This window comes from Agelaius phoeniceus, chromosome 1 (assembly GCF_051311805.1).
Source record: "Agelaius phoeniceus isolate bAgePho1 chromosome 1, bAgePho1.hap1, whole genome shotgun sequence".
Taxonomy (NCBI): domain Eukaryota; kingdom Metazoa; phylum Chordata; class Aves; order Passeriformes; family Icteridae; genus Agelaius; species Agelaius phoeniceus.
The window spans coordinates 82,483,025-82,500,940 of record NC_135265.1 but is presented as its reverse complement, the minus strand read 5'-3'; the positions used below and the strand labels follow the sequence as shown (position 1 = coordinate 82,500,940).

General features: G+C 38.0%; 1 protein-coding gene across 1 annotated transcript in view; it reads right to left on the bottom strand.

Moving 5' to 3' along the window:
* SEMA5A (semaphorin 5A) overlaps window positions 1-17,916 on the bottom strand; it is a 314,579-nt gene that overhangs the window by 221,834 nt on the left and 74,829 nt on the right. Inside the window, exon 3 of the mRNA XM_054636324.2 lies at window positions 10,849-10,940. The gene's annotated coding sequence lies outside the window, so the exon portion shown is untranslated. The remainder of the gene's footprint in view (window positions 1-10,848; window positions 10,941-17,916) is intronic.

The following is a 17,916-nucleotide window of genomic DNA, read 5'->3' as shown; positions in this document are numbered from 1 at the left end:
AGTTCCTTAACCTTTTTGATATCCTCCCAAGATACAGATTCCTACTTAAAGTTTCCTTCCACTCATATGTAGTGCCTTGTTCTAGTCATTGAGAGAGCCTTTCCCCATACCACGCCCGGAACATCCACTGAACTCTGATCCTTAGACTGCCCATCACAAACGAGGCAATAAAAGGAAGGATACTCCACCTCTGACAAACTACAAAGTCAGCAAATTTTTCTTTTACAAAATAATGGAAAAAAATGAAATGGTAATGATTTTTGCAAATAAAAGTCTGAAAAGTGAAAGAAGAAACAGAAGAGGTTTAACAAGGGAAAGGCATGACGTGAAAGAAAGTGATCCAGGAAAGGCCAAAAGTGTCAGCTGGAGCAGGAAAAGGAAATGGAGAAGGAAAAACTGTAGCAAATAAGGGATCAATGCATATAGCCTTGCATTTCATCTTCTCTTTTCTCTCTACACAACACTTGCCTGCTCCTTTTCCAGTTGGTACTATTATTGACAAACCAAACACATTTTCTTAGGGCCCAACAGACTGTCAACACCATCATGACATGGAACACAAGCTGTTCTGTAGGAGAAATACAGTTTCAAGTGCTGAGAGTAACAGGAGTTCAGAACAGAGCCTGTACAACAGGGCCCCCGTTCATTTTAAAAAATTACAGAGTTTCAAAATGGGGTCAGGAAGACCTTCAGAAAATTGACCCATTGCTAGCTATAAAATATTTAGAAACTCCCATTTTGCAGTGTGAAATTCAGGAGCTTCCTGAGCCTAAAACTGAAACAATGTTCTGGGAAAATCCCACTTGCTGCTTGCTATGGTCTTACCCTCTTTCCTGAGCCATGTGCTGTCTACTCCTAAGACCAGATGCTGGGCTGGATGCCCCTCTGACCAAGTACAGTCATGTTTCCATTTTCTGCTAAGGTCTGAGTCTCATACTGCAAGCTTTTCAGTCACAGAGAAAGTGAATTTTGAAATTTCACCAATGAGAATTAAGAATATATGTGGGACCAGGGTCACAACTACAAGTAAAGCTGTGACTTAATTTACATTAACAATGTACTGAAACTTCATTATATATAAAATACTCTTAAATTACAAAAGCTTGTGTTTTGAAAGCTGTCCAAAAAACTAAAAAAACACTAAAAAAACCCATTTAGAAACAAAGCTTGATTGAACTAAAAGCACAAGTTCAGGACTGGGAGATGGTCAAATCTGGAAGATGTACAAAAGTAGTTTCAAGCAAAGGCAAAGTTAATTGAAGCAGGTAAAAAAAGAGGCAATAAGAAAGTAATGCAAGCTTAGCTGTTGCATTCTATATAAATTGGGAAAATGCCACAGAGAGACTGGAGTCACATGTGTTGAATAATTAAAAAAGAAGATCATCACATCACAGATTATTGCTGTAGCCATCTGGACATACTATTTTATATTTGTAAACTGTACTAAAAAATGTGCCAAAATTTGCACATGGATGTAAAGAGAAACCAGAAGGAAGACCATGATACAGCAATTTCAAATAGCTGGGTTTTTTTTTTTTTTTTAATTATATCCAACTTAAAACAATTCTCTGTCATTTAGTTTATCACTGCATAAAAGTACTTGACAGTACCTGGTATTTAGCTCTCATAGAAACTTTATATAATACATTTTAAATGTGAATCAGCAATCTAAAGGACAAAATTTTACTGTTAAAACAAAACTGTTAGTGGGTATTCTGCACATTAATATTAGGCAAACTTCCAAAATAAAGATTATATTAAAGCAGTTACTACCATAAAGAACTACTGGAAAAGTTCCAAAGTGTCATGAAATGACTATTGTGACAGCCTGCTTCAGTTAGATAATAAAGGCAACTTCATCTTCTTGCAGTAGGTTCAGTCCTGAAGGTCTTTGGTACAGTTTTAAAGGGCACTGGGTATTAAATAAACACTTCTCAGCAAACTGGTGCACAACTAAGGCAACCAAAATACAGTGGAGGAGACCACAACTTCTATGGCGAATCCACTCAGCCCCGTGGCATCATCTCCAAATGCATTTCAGACTCCCAACTCCTCTCAACTCCCAGCTAATTACCAGCTTTTGATTTGCTTCTTTCTATCAATAACCAATATATTCTGCTTTCACAGGTTTAGCAGACTGATATGAAGGACAAGGAGAGGTAAGGCAGCTCAGAGCTCCCATCCCACATCTCTGCTACAGAGCACTCCTGTTCCCCACCTATTCATTTATGTGTGGCTTTTCTATCAAGGTAAGCATTCAAAACACACAGGTATCTCACCAGGCTTCTGGATTCTTTCACCAGTTCTTAGATAAGCAACAGAGGGATCCAATGGGATAGGTGGCCTGAACCATCCAATGGTTCAGTCTGCACAGATTATGCAAATTAGTACAAATAATATACAATTAGTATCAGATAATGACAGAATGGCTTTGGTTAAAAGTGACCTTAAAGATGACCTAGGTCCAACCCTGGTCAGGGCATCCCATAGGCAGAGACACCTCCCACCAGAGCAGATTGCATAAGGGACAAGTAGGCTGCTACTTCACTTTGTAGCCCTTTAACACTACCATGCAAAGATGATGATTTATTTAATTTATACATCAACAAGATTTTTACCACACACTACAGAGATGTGACACACACATGAAAGCACTGTTTAATGTTTCCCCTAATCCCCTGATTAACTCCCATGACTATAAGCAAAGGGGGTTCCACCAATCCAAATGACACTCTTCTATATCAGACCTTGCATATAGATCTCTGATTCAGTGAGAACTGCAACAGAAAAATCAGACAGTTCCTCTCTGCATCAGTTCTGTCTTCTGAAGATGTTAATCAGAAACATAGGGAACCCTGACAAAGCTATCGGAATCCTGGAATAAGAAGCCAGAAGGAAAAAAATTTGTTTCTGTTAGATCTTTCTGAAAGTTCATCCACATTTTTAGTTACTCACTAAATCCTGTAGTAAGATACAGATATTTTAAAGTTTCTGTGAAATATCAAGTTAATAAATCTTTTCCTGAAATAAACCATGTAAAATTAAAAACGGAAGGCACAAAGATTTTCAAAGACCATCCTATAGCTGAAATATCCAAACCATCAGAGTTTGCAAAAACAAAAGGTCAAATTCTTTATTACTACAATGCTCATACTCAAGACCCCATGTATTCACATACAGAGGTTTTACACAGATGAGGAACATCCCTGCACATGCCTGAACCTTGTAAATACAAACTTGCTTATTTTTTACTAGATCCTAAAATATATCACAACACCAAAAAAAAAAAAAAAAGGAAAAAAAAAAGAGAGAGAAAGAAAAAGTTCTTCTAAAGAGAATAAATCATAACTTTATTTTCTTCCTTCAATACAATGGTTAAAAATTTAAGTTATATTTTTAAGTATGTTTAAAAGTAGTAAAACTTGACACAACAGAAAACTGACCAGCAGAAATCTGGTGTAATGCTCTCAATGTGAAACAACAAATAAGGAGATGTCAAATAGCCTAAAGTTAAATGAGGAATGAATGGCTCTTGACTTACTTGTTTCAATAAAGGAAAACCTCTTGTGGGTTTTCTTCAGAGCATACACTGTCCTGCTCTGTGTATTTGTGTCTCAAAAATAATGATATAAATACACTCTATTTTTTCCCGGCCTGAAAAATCCTCTTATTTTATTTAGATTGCTTTAATTTCCATGGTTTATCTAATTCTTAATGATGATGATCTTTGTAATGATTTCCATTTACAAGCTTTCAGGAAAAAAATCTATTCCCTAAAAAAAAAAAAAACCAAACTAACAATGTTGTGAAAATTCAATTTCTTTAGTGACATCTATCCCGATGGTTGCTCAGTGGCTGACAGCTTTCATCAGTCAAAGACTAAATTACATGAAGTGTCACTGATGTCTCCATCATATACAAAATCACTTTGGTAGCTTTGTAGCCATCATTTTTCATTTATCACTTTGGAATCTTATAAGCATACAGTATGTATGCACAGATTGCATACACTGAAACATAGCTCTGACTGCTCCTTTTGAGGAATCCACACTTCAGAGACCAAATGTGTCAAGGTCACCTTCAGCCCCTAAATAGAAACACATAGGATGATTGCATCTTTGCTCAGATTTTACTAACAGTAAAGGCATAGATTTAGCTTTCTTGGGCTGATTTGTTTGTATCCAATTTTTCTGGAACCCCCACAGCTGCTTAAAGGGAAACTTCCAGACCATCCCTTCATTTTATGCCAAGGCCGGATGACGTGCAGTCTCCAGGATCCTTAGTGCTGCCCGAGACTACCAAAAATATATATTATATAAACACACCCCCAAAACGTATACAGAAGGGCCTGTACACATTTTTGTGCTCCCCTACTCCATCCACCCTCATCCTCCTAGTCTCTGTAGACCTCAGTTCCTCTCCTTTTTAAGGTAACCAAAACATGCTGTCATCAGCAGAAGAGGGTATTCATGTAAACACCAATAAAATGCGAAAACACTACATTTCCTTTCCTGCATCTGCTTTAATTTCTTCACCTGACAGTGGTACTAAAAATGCTCTCAAATATTAAAATCTCACAGTCTCAATCTCTTCTACTGTAAGCTTTTTGCAGTTATAATCTTTCTCGTCTATTTACTAAGTCTCTGCATTGATGTCAATTGCACATTGCTACAGAAAGACGTGTTGTTAAATCTACTTCCAGGACCACGGTCCAAGATCAAAGCTCATGAAGGAATACCAAAACAAAAAAACTAAACAAACAAATGAAAAGCAATCCTTGAAAATGGTGTCTACTAATAGCACAAGGTAAAACACAAGTGCAATAAAATATTTTACAAATAAAACCTTCCCTTTGGCTGTGGGTGTGGTGTTGAAGAGTCAGAGCAGAAAAGTGTCACTTTATGCAGCAGTGGTGCAAATACATACAAGTATCACAGGTATGAGAAGGGTCTATGGAATCTATTGCTGGAATTAAAAACAAAGAGCCCAGAGGGAAAATGTTGAAGAAGAAATGCCTTTGCCCTGGGTACCTCATGCAATGATAAAATGCAGGATTTGATCTAGAGAGGTTCAAAAAGAAGGGACTGGACACACAAAAAACCCCACACCCAACAAGGAAACTTGCATACATTGTATACAACTGGCCACATAAAAACTGGCAGTTTCTGGCAGTGTTAGGAAATGCATAACTTGAGAGGACAGACATTTAAGTGAGAACGATACTCAACTCAGCAAAGAGTACTACTAAACTTCCTAGCATGATGTGGTTGCTATGCTCTACCCCGGCATGCTTCCCCCCAGAGAGAGGATGGGACTCTCTCTGAGGTGCACATTTGGATACAGGAACGAATTCCCCCATCCTTTCATACATGGCCAACTTCTTCTCCTGTCACATGCCACTTTCACCATGATGCTGATGGGACAGCAGAGCGATCTAGCAGAAATCCTTAGATTGCTAATGTCACCATGATGCACTCTGTTTCTTTCACTACAGCCCTACCAATTTCTACAACCAATAATACAGACACACACAAACACCTCTTTTACAGAAGAAATTCAGGGTAGAGTTCATAGCTCTGCTTTTTTAAAAGACACAAACCTGTATTTATACTGTAATAAACACACCATGTAGAAAGATGTTGAAAAAAGAAATTGAAACACGTTGCTTTTACTGTGAAAAATCTTTGCAAACCTTCAGTGCTCTGTAAACAATAAATAACTGAAACAGAGGTCATCTCATCAGGTTAACCATGAGCTGTGCTGCCAAGATAGAGAGTCTGCTCCAGCTAGGCTGTGCTAGCTAGTACATGGATTAACAGGGATTTCAATTTCCAGGGCTGTCAATCTTGCATGCTTTCCAGCACTGGATTTTACCACATTTTATAAAGATACAATCTGAATTCTGAGTGAAAAATAATTCAAACTGCTTCAGCGTCATTGCCAAAAGGGCTTCCAGAGCAAACAGATTATACATATTTTAATGCACACACTGCAAGTAGAAAAATCTCTCTCATGCGAAAAAAAAAATATAAATCCACCAAACATGGATCAACAGAGTCGGTTCAAAAAGTCTTGAAACAGTGCCCTTTTCTACAAATTCTTATGACATTTTCAATCATCACAACAAGAGAAAGCATCCCATGAGACTTTAGGCTAATGAAAGGTATCTGGAATAATTAAAGGTAGCATCTCTATTGCAAGGAGTGTGACCTAAAGGAGGGCAGTTGTGCCAGTGGGGGGGGAAGCTGAACTTTAACCCTAACTAGACTTTAAAGCATAAGAAAAAAATAGAAAGATTAAGATTATAAATCAAAGACCATTTAGTTTCACACCAGGTGTTAAAACCCTGCTTCTAGATGCCATTAATCTCAGAGATTTAATTGGCTTTAATGGGAAGAGTCTCATTCTCTGCAGCAAGAAACAAAGAGTTTTCCATTAGGCACAATGACCTCATCCATCCCTCCCTGATCCTTCTTCACCTCATATGCAGATTCAAGCACAGCCCAATTCATCACTTCAGTACAAAGCTGTTTGCAGCTCAGTGATCTGCAGTTATGCTACACACCAGGCACAAAGTTCCTAATAGAGAATGAAGTCGCTTCTACTCTGAAATTGCTATTGCTGCTATTGCTGAATGCAGATTTCTTGTAACAAAGAACAACTACTACTAACAAGCTTTTCATTGTTATGCTTCCTCTATTAAAATTTCACAGGTCCTGTACAAAGGGAAACCCTCATCACTACACACACAGAGCCACAAGGAAGACACCAGAAGAGTCAGAAGCCCAAGAAGAACTTTTCTTCATAAATGGATGAGGTCAAAGAATTAAGTGGGTGGAGAAATGGCTGACCTAAGCATTACTTTAAATTGGTAATGACTTATGTTATATAATTCTTCTTATTTCCCTTTTAATTGCTCTTATTCTGCAATTCCCATCCATCCATATCTAACCCACACCTTTGTATCCCCCTTCCCAAAAAAAATACTCTTTCCTCAGGACTGTACATTACTATTTGAAATTTTGGTATCATTTTTGTCTTTCCAAGTCTTGGCCATGTTACATAGAAATTCTCAGTCTCCATTTCAGCTTCTTTAGATTCGTTTTTGCTACTGTTTTAACAAAATTCATTTCTGCCAAGAGCAACTAACCTCTCTGACCTAATAAAAAAAATTCCCCTTCCAAATTTTTTTTGATTTCAAGTCCCCTTGGAAAGATTCCCAGAGGAAATACGCATATTGGTATAGGAAGTTGGAACACTCTTCAATACTTGCATGGATCCATCCATCTCACATGTGTAAACCACTGATGGAAAACTAAACATAGCTGATTTCATTACCAGTATCCACTCCTCTCTAAGCTTCTAAAATTCTGTTAACTCTTCAGAACTTTATTTAGTAGTTCCTCAACCTTGTTTACATGTTTTCATTCAATTCCTTAAGATGAATTCACCTACTTTCCTCTAATTTTCTCCCATGACCATCTTCCTTCCAGTAACCTGATCTGTTCCAGCCATTTAAACTGCTATAATTATGACATGCTGTCACTTTTAGCCTTTCCCCTTTGATCATGATAGTATAACTCCAATGCTTTTCTTCTCAAGTTAATTCACAAGCACAAAAGAATCTCCAAATTTATCAGGGGTTTGTCCTTCTCTTTGTACTTCCTTTAGGCTTTGCAATTTCATCTTGCTTATCTCTTCCCTTGAAGTTTACTGTCTCTACACCAAAATGGGTCTCACTAGAACTCACAGATTGAGAAAAAGTGTTCTGGTAATTCCTCGCTCCCTGACAGGCACTACAGACTGCACAGAGAACAGGGTAAACAGAGATTTTTTGACTAAGAATTGAACTCTCAAAGAAACAGCTTGAACATATTAAAGCAAATTTAATTGTAATTTATCAAGTGCCAAAACAAGATTAAAAGGATTTATCTTAAAATGAGAGAAAAGGCTCCAAGCTCTGTGGGAGACCTCAAATTACATAACAGCTTAGCATTTTTTAAAATAGTGTTAGTAACAGAGTTCTCTTCTGGGACTGCACCCTGCAACCTTACTGTTTATAAGACAGCATTGAAGAACCACCACAGTGGGTCAGGCTGGCTGTTTAACCCAACAGAAATGACAAAACCAACTCAGACAAAACATCCAGCCTGACCTACTACTCTGTCTTCAGAAGCAGCTAAGAGCAGATGTTTAGAGCAGCCACAAGCAAAAATTCTCTTTCACTCTCCCCAAAACACTTCATACTTTCCCTAATTTGCAGCTCAGTAATTTTCTTACCTGGGGATAGTACCTTTGTTTATCAATTCTTTTTTTTATTTTCTTCCACCTCCTTTTCCACATTTGTTCAGAAGCTCTTTATACCCATGCAGCACACACATCATGTTGTGGCAAGGTATTTCAGAACTTACACACTATGCAAAAAAAAAAAATCCCAAAACAAAACACTTCTTTTCCTAGCTTTAAGACTGCTCCCTGCCTGTTTCAGCTCATCTCTCTTCTAATACAAAAATTAGGTGGCACTGAGTATTCATTTCCCATCCACACACCTCACAACTCCTATAATTTTGCAAACACCTAGCGTTAGGACCTGGTCATTCTCTCTTTTCCTGTCTGGAAGCTCTCATCTAGATAGTTGTTCTTGCATGGAATACTGTTCCATTGATGTCTTCTGCATCCTGCTACCCTTCTTCGTTTTTGTTGCCTTTCTCTGAAACTTTTCCTGTTCTACGTCACTTGTTCTGAGATAAGGAGACCAGGACAGCACACCATCTTTAAGACACAAACACTTCACAGATTTAGAAAGTGGTCTAATATTTCAATTTCTCTCCTCTTAGAGTAATTCCTGATATAAATTTGCTTCCCAATTGCTCCTAAAATATAGAGGTGATTTTTTTGATAAATTGCTGGTTAAAGTCCCAAGACCTCAAGCTAACTCAAAATACTTTAACATTACTGATCCTGAATTTCTTCCATCATTTTAATGGCCATTCGGTTTTACATAGTTCTTTTGTGTTTGTTTCAGTCTGCCCCCTTTTTTTTTTTACCTTCTTTTGTCCCATAAAACTTAGTTTCAGAAATAAACCTTGTCACCACACTTTTGTCCCAAGTCACTTATAAATATGAAAATACCCCCGGGCACTCACAGAGCTATCTATGGGAATCCATCGGTGATTTCCAACACACTTTTCCCCTGAAGCTTTTTTCCTTACAATTTAAACAACTATTAAAACAGTTAATAAGCTAATAACACAGTCCTCCTCCTTAACTTGTGCCTATTTAGTTCCTTTAAAAAACTTTCAAGAGAACTTTGAATATGAAATAAATTTTCATCATTTAAGTAGAACAATACATCCAATGATGTCTTTCACCTGCATGCCAGTTGTCTCCTTCAAAGACCACAGGCCATTTCTGTGATTTGACTTCAAATCACAAAAATTCTGGCTACATAAGATCTCTGGGAGTCCTCCAGTCAGACAGTCTGGCTAGCCATTAAAAGCCACAGAAGATCAGGTCAGCCATAGCACTGTACAGCTAAGACTTGAAAACTCTACTAAGAGGGGTGCCACCCCCACCTCAAACCCATGTTTTATTCAGTGCTGCACTATACTCCTACAGAAAAAGGTTTACCTACGATGTCCAATCAGAACATTTCAATCTGTGTATGTTAACCTCCTGCTATTGGTTTGCCAGAACTAGGAACTTTGGCTCCATCATCTTTGTAAACATCCTTCAAGTAGTTGAAGGATAATATTAACCTGTTCACCAGGTCTTAAACATCCTCTTAATCGGGCTTTAATTTATGGAAATCAACCCTTTCTCAGTATCTCCACTGTAATACTCAATGCTCTTTCTAAAACAGAGATACTAATCTAAATTTTTAATTGATCCACTCAGTTTAAACAGGTGACTCACTGGTTTTTAGACTCCCTGAGTCCACATGAATGCTTTCTGAAATGTGGTATGAAATTAGACATCTTCAAGTATTCAACTGGTGAGACACTTAAAAGCAAGGGGCTGCATACCACAGTCAGAAGCTGGTCTATTTCACTCTACCATTCCTAAAACAACTGGGCAGACTACATCTGGACCTGCTAAACTGAGAACATTAAATTAGTTAAATAAAGGCAGTCTCCTAAATCTAAGAAGGTTTCTCCTAACCTAAGAAGGTTTCCAAAACAGGAACCACTCCGCACTTTTTAGTGGTGAGCACATACACACAAGAATTACTAAGTTTTCTGCCATGGCTTTATCTTGGATCATTGCTGCCATAGAGTCATTACACACAGGCCACACAGAGTCTCCAGCTGGCCTCCTGCTCTTGGTGTGGTTAAAAAAGCATTCATTAACTTTCTGTTTAGCCAGATAGGGGAATGTTTTGGTTTTATTTCCTTCTTTGAACACAGACACAGCTTTTTTTAAGATGTTCTCTTACTTTTAATAGTCTCCTCTACCTGGTCATTTAGCTATACAGACTTCCTTTTCCTAAGACGTTTTTAGACTGATGGTTAAGTGTTTGTGTGGAGCCTCCAAAACAGCATCTTGAAATAGTGACCTTCAAACACATTACTCTTTCAATGTCACTGTAAACAAACATCCCCATTTTTACATAGTTTCCCTTTTTGAGGTTAAGCACAATTCAAGAGAGGTAAGAAGAGAGGAGAATTGCAGGTTCTTTTTCATTCGTTCCTCCCACTTCCATTTGATGGATTTCCTTAGCTTAGGGAAAAGAGAAAGGCAGAACAACTGTAATGGTCTACAAAGTCACATCACAAGTCTTTTTTCCAGACATCATCTCTCCATGACATTATCATCTACTGACTGAACAAAATACAGTCTCTTACCCACCTTTTAGTCACCATCCCTCTGTAATCATGTACTGCTTCTGTTCAGCGTTTGTGCAGAGCCAAAGTGGGGTCCTGGGTCTATGTTGGAGGCTCCTAGGAGTTAAGGAAACACAGAAGAGAGATAATAGATATTGAGGAGGCAGTTCATCAGCAATTCTCAGACATTTACTGCAGACATAAAACATGTCTCTCAAGCCAATAAATTAGAAATGTAAGGCACTTTAACTACACAAAGTGAAGAAGAACCAAATGGAAAGAGATTGAAAAAAAAAATCATTTTTTAAAATACCTGGCAGTTTGGGATGAGGATCAGAAGAGGAATATTTGCTGCAGAATTACCAAAATCCATGAGACATGAATTTGAGAAAAATCCTTACTATAAAATTTTGCCTTGGTGCCTTAATAGCACTAAAATTAAACGTGTCTAATACACAGACTTAAATTTGTCCCTGAGTAAAATCCATAACAAAATTCAGGTGGGTAAAACTTCAGTATTCTTCCACCTTTCCATAAAACAAAGTTCAAAAGAAAAACATAGTTACTCTCTAATATCTCAAAACAATACAAAAGGCATTTTTGCGAGAGCGATGCACCATTAAGGACATTTCAAGACATTAACCCATCTTGTAGGAATGACAAACACAAGATAAATATTCAAAAAATTATCTTACTTTTTTTTTATTTATTGAACCAAAGAAAGCACTGCTAATCAATCATGTGCTATCTCTACGTGAAACAGCAAGACAGGAATCCCATAGCAGTTTCCTGCTCTCAGCACCTCAAGAAAAAGGCACTTCACAAGAAAAAACAGTAGTCCTCTGTCCAATTAAAGCATTCGTTTCCTCGACTGAGAACGTCTACAGAACAGAATACACCAGCAATCAACAGCTCACCCTTGAACCTAAACAGAGATGTGAGGCAAAAAAGGAGTCATTGTTCCACTCTGTTTACTCACTTATATGAAATGACTGCACTAGATGACTGGAAGTGTTTGTGATTTTTTTCCAATGCTTTCCTGACCTATGAAAGTCTCAGGAAGTCTGCCAAATGCATAACCATAGAAATGTTTGGCAACATCATACAGCAAGAAGAACTCTCCAGACTGGCCAACAAAGATTCAGATTTCTGTTTACCACATCAAAATTTCTCAAGAATCTCATTCTCCCTATCATCAAGTACTTCAGATAACAATTTACATATTTTATCCTAAATTAAGAATTTTATCATATCATTTACATCATATGTGCACATATACAGACCCCTCTGTGAAATTCAGCTGTAGAAGTTGCCAAAAACAGATTTAGATGGTGTTCTCCAAGGCACAGGGATCAAGCAAAGCTGAAGTACAGAAAGTCACTTTCAATTTCATAGTCCAAGGTGGTAGGAGAAGCTTATATTTTCAACAAGACATTGCATCACCTTTTCTTTGCCTCCCACTTTTCAGAAAGGCAAGGACAAATTTAAAACTTGGAAGAGGACCAAATTCTGCTTTTTATACTACTGTGTACCAGAGAATGCTCAAACACCTCAGCACTCAAACTACCAGTCACCAGTGCATGTTGATGACAAACTACTCTGAGACATTCAGTCTGTCAAGTAATTAATTATAACTGTTACTGTTCAGCAAGTTCTACAGACAACTACAAGCAACCCATCTCCAAGATGCAGTGTGCTAGTGATTTATGTATGCACTCACTACACCAGAATGAGCAGCTGAATTATTAGACTTTGAAACATTACAAAGAAGCTTGTATACCTCAATTTTTCCAAACAAGCCTAACACTACTAGTGTTTTCTATAAGCACCTGAACGTGCTCGCTTCGTGATTCTTATTTTTACATAAACATATCAGATTTTATTCGACCAAAATAAAAGCTTGAACAAGGTTTCTTTTATTCTAATCTTAATAATCTAAACAAAACTGGAAAGCAGGGTATGAATCCATCTTATTGATTTAGGGAAAACATGCACACACACAAAAACTAATACATAAAAGTTGAATTTCTACAGAGCCATGTCTTGCTTCCCTTACACTTCTTCATATGGCAACTCTGCAGTCCCGTGACTGTGGAAGCACTCTCATCAAGCACAATACAGTACATGCTGTGGGTAGGATAACACCAGAAACCACCCTGAGTATTCATTTATTTAAGCTAAAATTAGGTTAACTCAGTCCACACAGCCCACACCAAACCAGACTTACAGAAACTGTAAATAAAGCCACCAAAATTAGAAGTCTAACTACAAAAAAAAAAAAAAAAAAAAAAATCCATTTTACTGGAAGGTATGCAATCACGTTTTAGTTTACTTTTGCTTTGGTTTAGCATCAGTTGCTAAAGTAAAAAGGCTAGAGTGGCTTTGCTTCATGCCTCTGTCTCCCACTCTTTCCTTTCAAAATGACTCTGGAATGGATGATCAGTTTCGGTCTAACACAAAAACTTCTATGAAAATGGTCAGGAAAAGCAACAGACAAACTCACTTCCCAAACAGCTGTTGTACCTACTCTCAATGACAAACACAGGTACACAAGAGGGGAATTCAGCCATGGTACATTTTACTTCCCAGAAGCCCACTAATTTAAAGGAATGGGGCAGCAAGGGGACTTCTGCAAACGGATAAAAATAGACTTAGGTGTATACTAGGGGAAGGTTTCAAGACATCATCACAAAATTTAAAGCAAAACACATGGGAGTGCTGGTTCCTGCTGCTGATAGGATACAGCACAAAAGTCAGTGTTATGAGCAAGCAGTGTGATTGAATCTGGCAGGAGCACCGTGGAGAGCACAGACACATTTACCACCTTTGCTCTTACATGGGTGCAGGCACTGTGCTCACCTCTGTCTGCTACACCTGAAGAGATATTTGGCTCCACATGGAGCTGAGCAAAGAAACGATCACAGCGTGTCTAGACACCGTGGCTCATCTGCACGCCGAGGCTTCCCACCTCTGCTGCAGCTGCACGGTGCTGCCCAGGCAGCGTGCCACAGCAGAACCTCGCCTCACCCAGACACCTGGGAGCTTGCCCAGGCACTCAGGATCTTCACACAACACCTAATGACAACCCCTGCTGCACCTCACAAGACAAAAAAGGACACCGAGTGGGATGAGAACATGCCAGCTCCACATCATTTCACCAGCCAGCCTTGGCTTTTACTCCACAAAGTTGACAACCTGAGTTAAGGATTCTGCTCCAAGTGACTGTGGATGATGTCAGTGAGGCTAAAGTAGAAGTGTTAGGGACACCAAGTAGATGGAGCTTTCCAGACTTCAGTGTTCTCACCATCTATGCACAGAAGAACTGAACAAATAGAAGTAAACTTCACTTACTAATTAAAATACTACTGAATACATTCTTTGCTTTTGTTGATATCTGGCAAGAAAGAAAATCTTGTCAAAACTGAAAATGTAGCAAAACTGAGAAAAGGAGAGGAAAACAAGAGTAAGAATAAAAGGATAAAAATATTCTCCTTCCTCTTCCCTTCCCCCCGAAACATGCCTGCATTATGCAAATATATCTTACTTTCAGGAATCAATCAAGCATGAATGGTTGCAACTGCAATCCACTACCTTGTGTTCCTTCTACAAATACTAACATTTCTCGTTATGATTTATGTTAGCAAATATTACTACTTCTCTTTCTCTCTTCATGCTGAAGAGGTCCTTGCATAAGGAAAAAGATCTCATTAAATCTAGCTTATTTGCTTGACTAAAGAATGCACACACAAAGATGGCAATTATTGAGCAGAATCTAGGCATAAGAAACATGAAAGAAATAGGAATAGCCTTCTTATAAATCAGCATTTTGTTTACTTGCTTTCCAAATCACAATATTGGGCAGAATAAAACCAAGATAAAATAAATGTAGGGATTTTTGGTGGGGGAAAAGGAGAACAAATAAAGAAATCAATAACATCCTTGAACACGTCCCGGCCACCTCTGCTTGAGACCACAGAACCAGCCCATACAAATGCATCCCAAACAGACAGACACCTGCAAACACACACTGCAAAGCAGAAGCTCAGTGTACAGAGTGCTGTGCCTGCTCCTGCTTCACATGCAGGGCTGGGAAACTTCCAGGTCCTGACACATGTGTCTTCTGGTTCAACTCTGAAATTACATCCAATCAAAACAGGAGCAGTACCTGGACTTTCTTAGGTTCCAGCTTTGTTCTCACCTTGCTGAGCACAAGCTCCCAGGCATGAACAACTGTGGACATGTGCACACACACACGGGCACATGTAAATCACATGAGCAGTACATGTGATTCATCCTGACTTTGTCAGGCTGACCCCATAGGCATGGTAAAGTCAAAATAACCAGAACAGACTCCTTTAGGCCAAAATAGAAAAAATGCAGAGGCTGGAGTGCCAGGACAGGAATCATATTGCTAGCAGGAAAGCACAGACCAGAATATGTGAAGTCACCAGTCAGCCAGAGCTCTCTGGATGAAAATTACAGAAGAGAATGACATAACATTTATCTGGTTTAGCAGGAATTTGACTAATAACTCATTTAAAGCCACTGAACTTGCCCTGCTACTTGTTTTAACTCCATTGAGGTCAAAGTGACTGGACCTGTTAATGTTCATTTAGCCTTTTAACCAAGCACCACAGATTTATAGTCCAAGAGCAGCAGCACTTAGTTCTTCCAAAAACCCCACCATGATCCCAAAATAGTCATTTTTAAAGTATAATACATTATTAAGACTTCTGAAAGAACAAACAGTATTACCTTGTTTAAAATGGTAGAGATGGAGAAAAAGAGTAATAAAAGAGAAATTATTGTGGTCTTGCTCCCACTGAAGTCATGTTTTTCATGAAGACTTCAAAGAGAAGGGAAAACATGGCCTTTATCCAACTTTCTGCAAATTACACAACTGAGCAATTTTATTCAAAATAAATCACTTCTGATACAACTCTGATCTCTCTGGTTTGAGAGCAAAACTTCTGAAAATCTTTATTCTTGAGTGTGACACTATTTATTCTTGTGTTTCTCTGGCCTTTTACTGAAGTCTATAGTGCTCTGTTGCCACTGGTATTTGCTGCCTACATGTCTCCAAACTTTTACATTGTTTTTTGAACCTTAATTTCACTGGTGTGATGATCCAGGCAGATTTTTCCAGTTCCAAGATACTGACAAGAATAACGTTTTAGTACCTATCAGACAACACTGTTAGTACTGAGGACACAGAAAGCCAAGAGTGTCATGACCAGAGAAATCAACTTCATAATGCAAGTCAAAGAAAAGAGTTATTGAACACTGTAGCATATGTATACAAAATTTGTTTCTGTGTGTATTTCTACAAGACTTAGATAAAAAATAAATGTTCCTAGCATTTTTGGGTGTCCTTAAGATGAAACTCAATAGAGGTATTGTATTTGGTTTGGAGTTTTTTTGTTCATTTTGGTTTGGTTTTGTGTGTTTGTGCACATATGCATTTTAATATTGCAGAAGGATACCATGCAATGGTCTTCTTAAGAAATCTCCTTTCTTTCCCAATATGCAACACTGCACTGCTTCTACCTCTTCTACTATTTTCACCTGTAAGATAAATAGTTTCAGCATTACTCCACCCACCCAGACAGGAGCACAACTATTCTTGGAATAAAACGTCATTCCTTTCTGAAATTCTTCCAAGTCATTTCATGTCTTAACTGATTCTCTGATTTAAGTGACATGCTGTTAGCTGATGCCAGCATGTAAATCTTAAATTTCATTGATCATCATGTGTTCCAAAATCTATGAAGATTTGCGAAAAAACATCAAAACTGAATTCCGTGTAATTTAGTCTGCATGAAACAGCTGCTTCCTTTCTTTCATTAACCAGTACATGGCTCCTCTATTTTCCAAAAGCAGCAAGTAAGCTAAGAAAGGTAAAACCAAAACTATGGATATCATGGAAGATCAGTCCTTAGCAAATGCATCTGTAAATATATAACCATAAAAATAATGTTTACTCTGACCTTTGGCAAAAGCCAGTGAACCTTTTCATTTCAGTTTTAAAAAATTCAAATAAAGCTTAGATGACAGACACCTCCTAGAGAAAAAAAAAAGTTCAAGCCCCAGGGAAGTCCTAGATTTTATTTACTATTCTGAAATACATTTGCTGTACTGCAGGATACCAGCTGATATGTTTTCTGTAGCATAATTAATTCAGAGACATCTGCTTGGTAGCAGACCAAGGATGAAGCTAGGGGTTATGAGACCTGGATTATAGTTCTCACTCAGGAACTGATTTGTGGTATATCTTTGAGAACCTTGATCTGACCCCATCCCCCCATTATAAAATGTGAAGACATCTTTTTATATAACCCACATTCTTCAAATAAAATGCAAGTTTTTATACATCTCAGCGAACTGCACTGGAAACACTGCAGTTCCAATTAAGACTGAACTCCTGAGGATAGTGACAATTACAGGAAACCTTTATGGTTGTGCTCTCTCAGAGAGCCCAGCTGCCTTCTGGAGAAACAGGACTGAACAGATTCATGTAGGTACACAGATGCCAAATAATAACAAAAAGGCTAATCCTGAATATTGCAGCTGCTGATAATGTTCACTGCCTAACAATGCAGAAAGTATTACACTCACTATTGCTTACAGCATGCATTGCTATGCAGAAAGAAAAAAAAAGCAGTGGTATGTAGTCTGGGAGAATCCAAGATGATAGTCTGAAGAGGAAAATCCAACTCATTGCATATAGCCTGAGGTTATTGGAAAAGTGTCTGCTAATATGCAGCAGACTCCCATAATTGTGCAGCTGAAGAAATAATATCACAACAAAATGCAATTACAATGCATAGTGTTTAAAAACTCTGCCAGTTTTTACACGCCAGTTTATTCCAAAAGCTGGCTTATCCACTTTGTCAGTCTGAGTGTTCCAAAATTATTTAAAGAAATCATATCCATTCCATTTTAAGTACAGGAGATCATATTAAATCCTAGGTAGGTCTATAAATTTTATTTGTTATGTATCAGGGAAAAAATTTACTTGTAATCTGCTTTTCCAAATGGGGGGGAGACTTCTTAAACCTTATGGGAAGGGGGGCTGGGGAGGGGAGTGTGCATT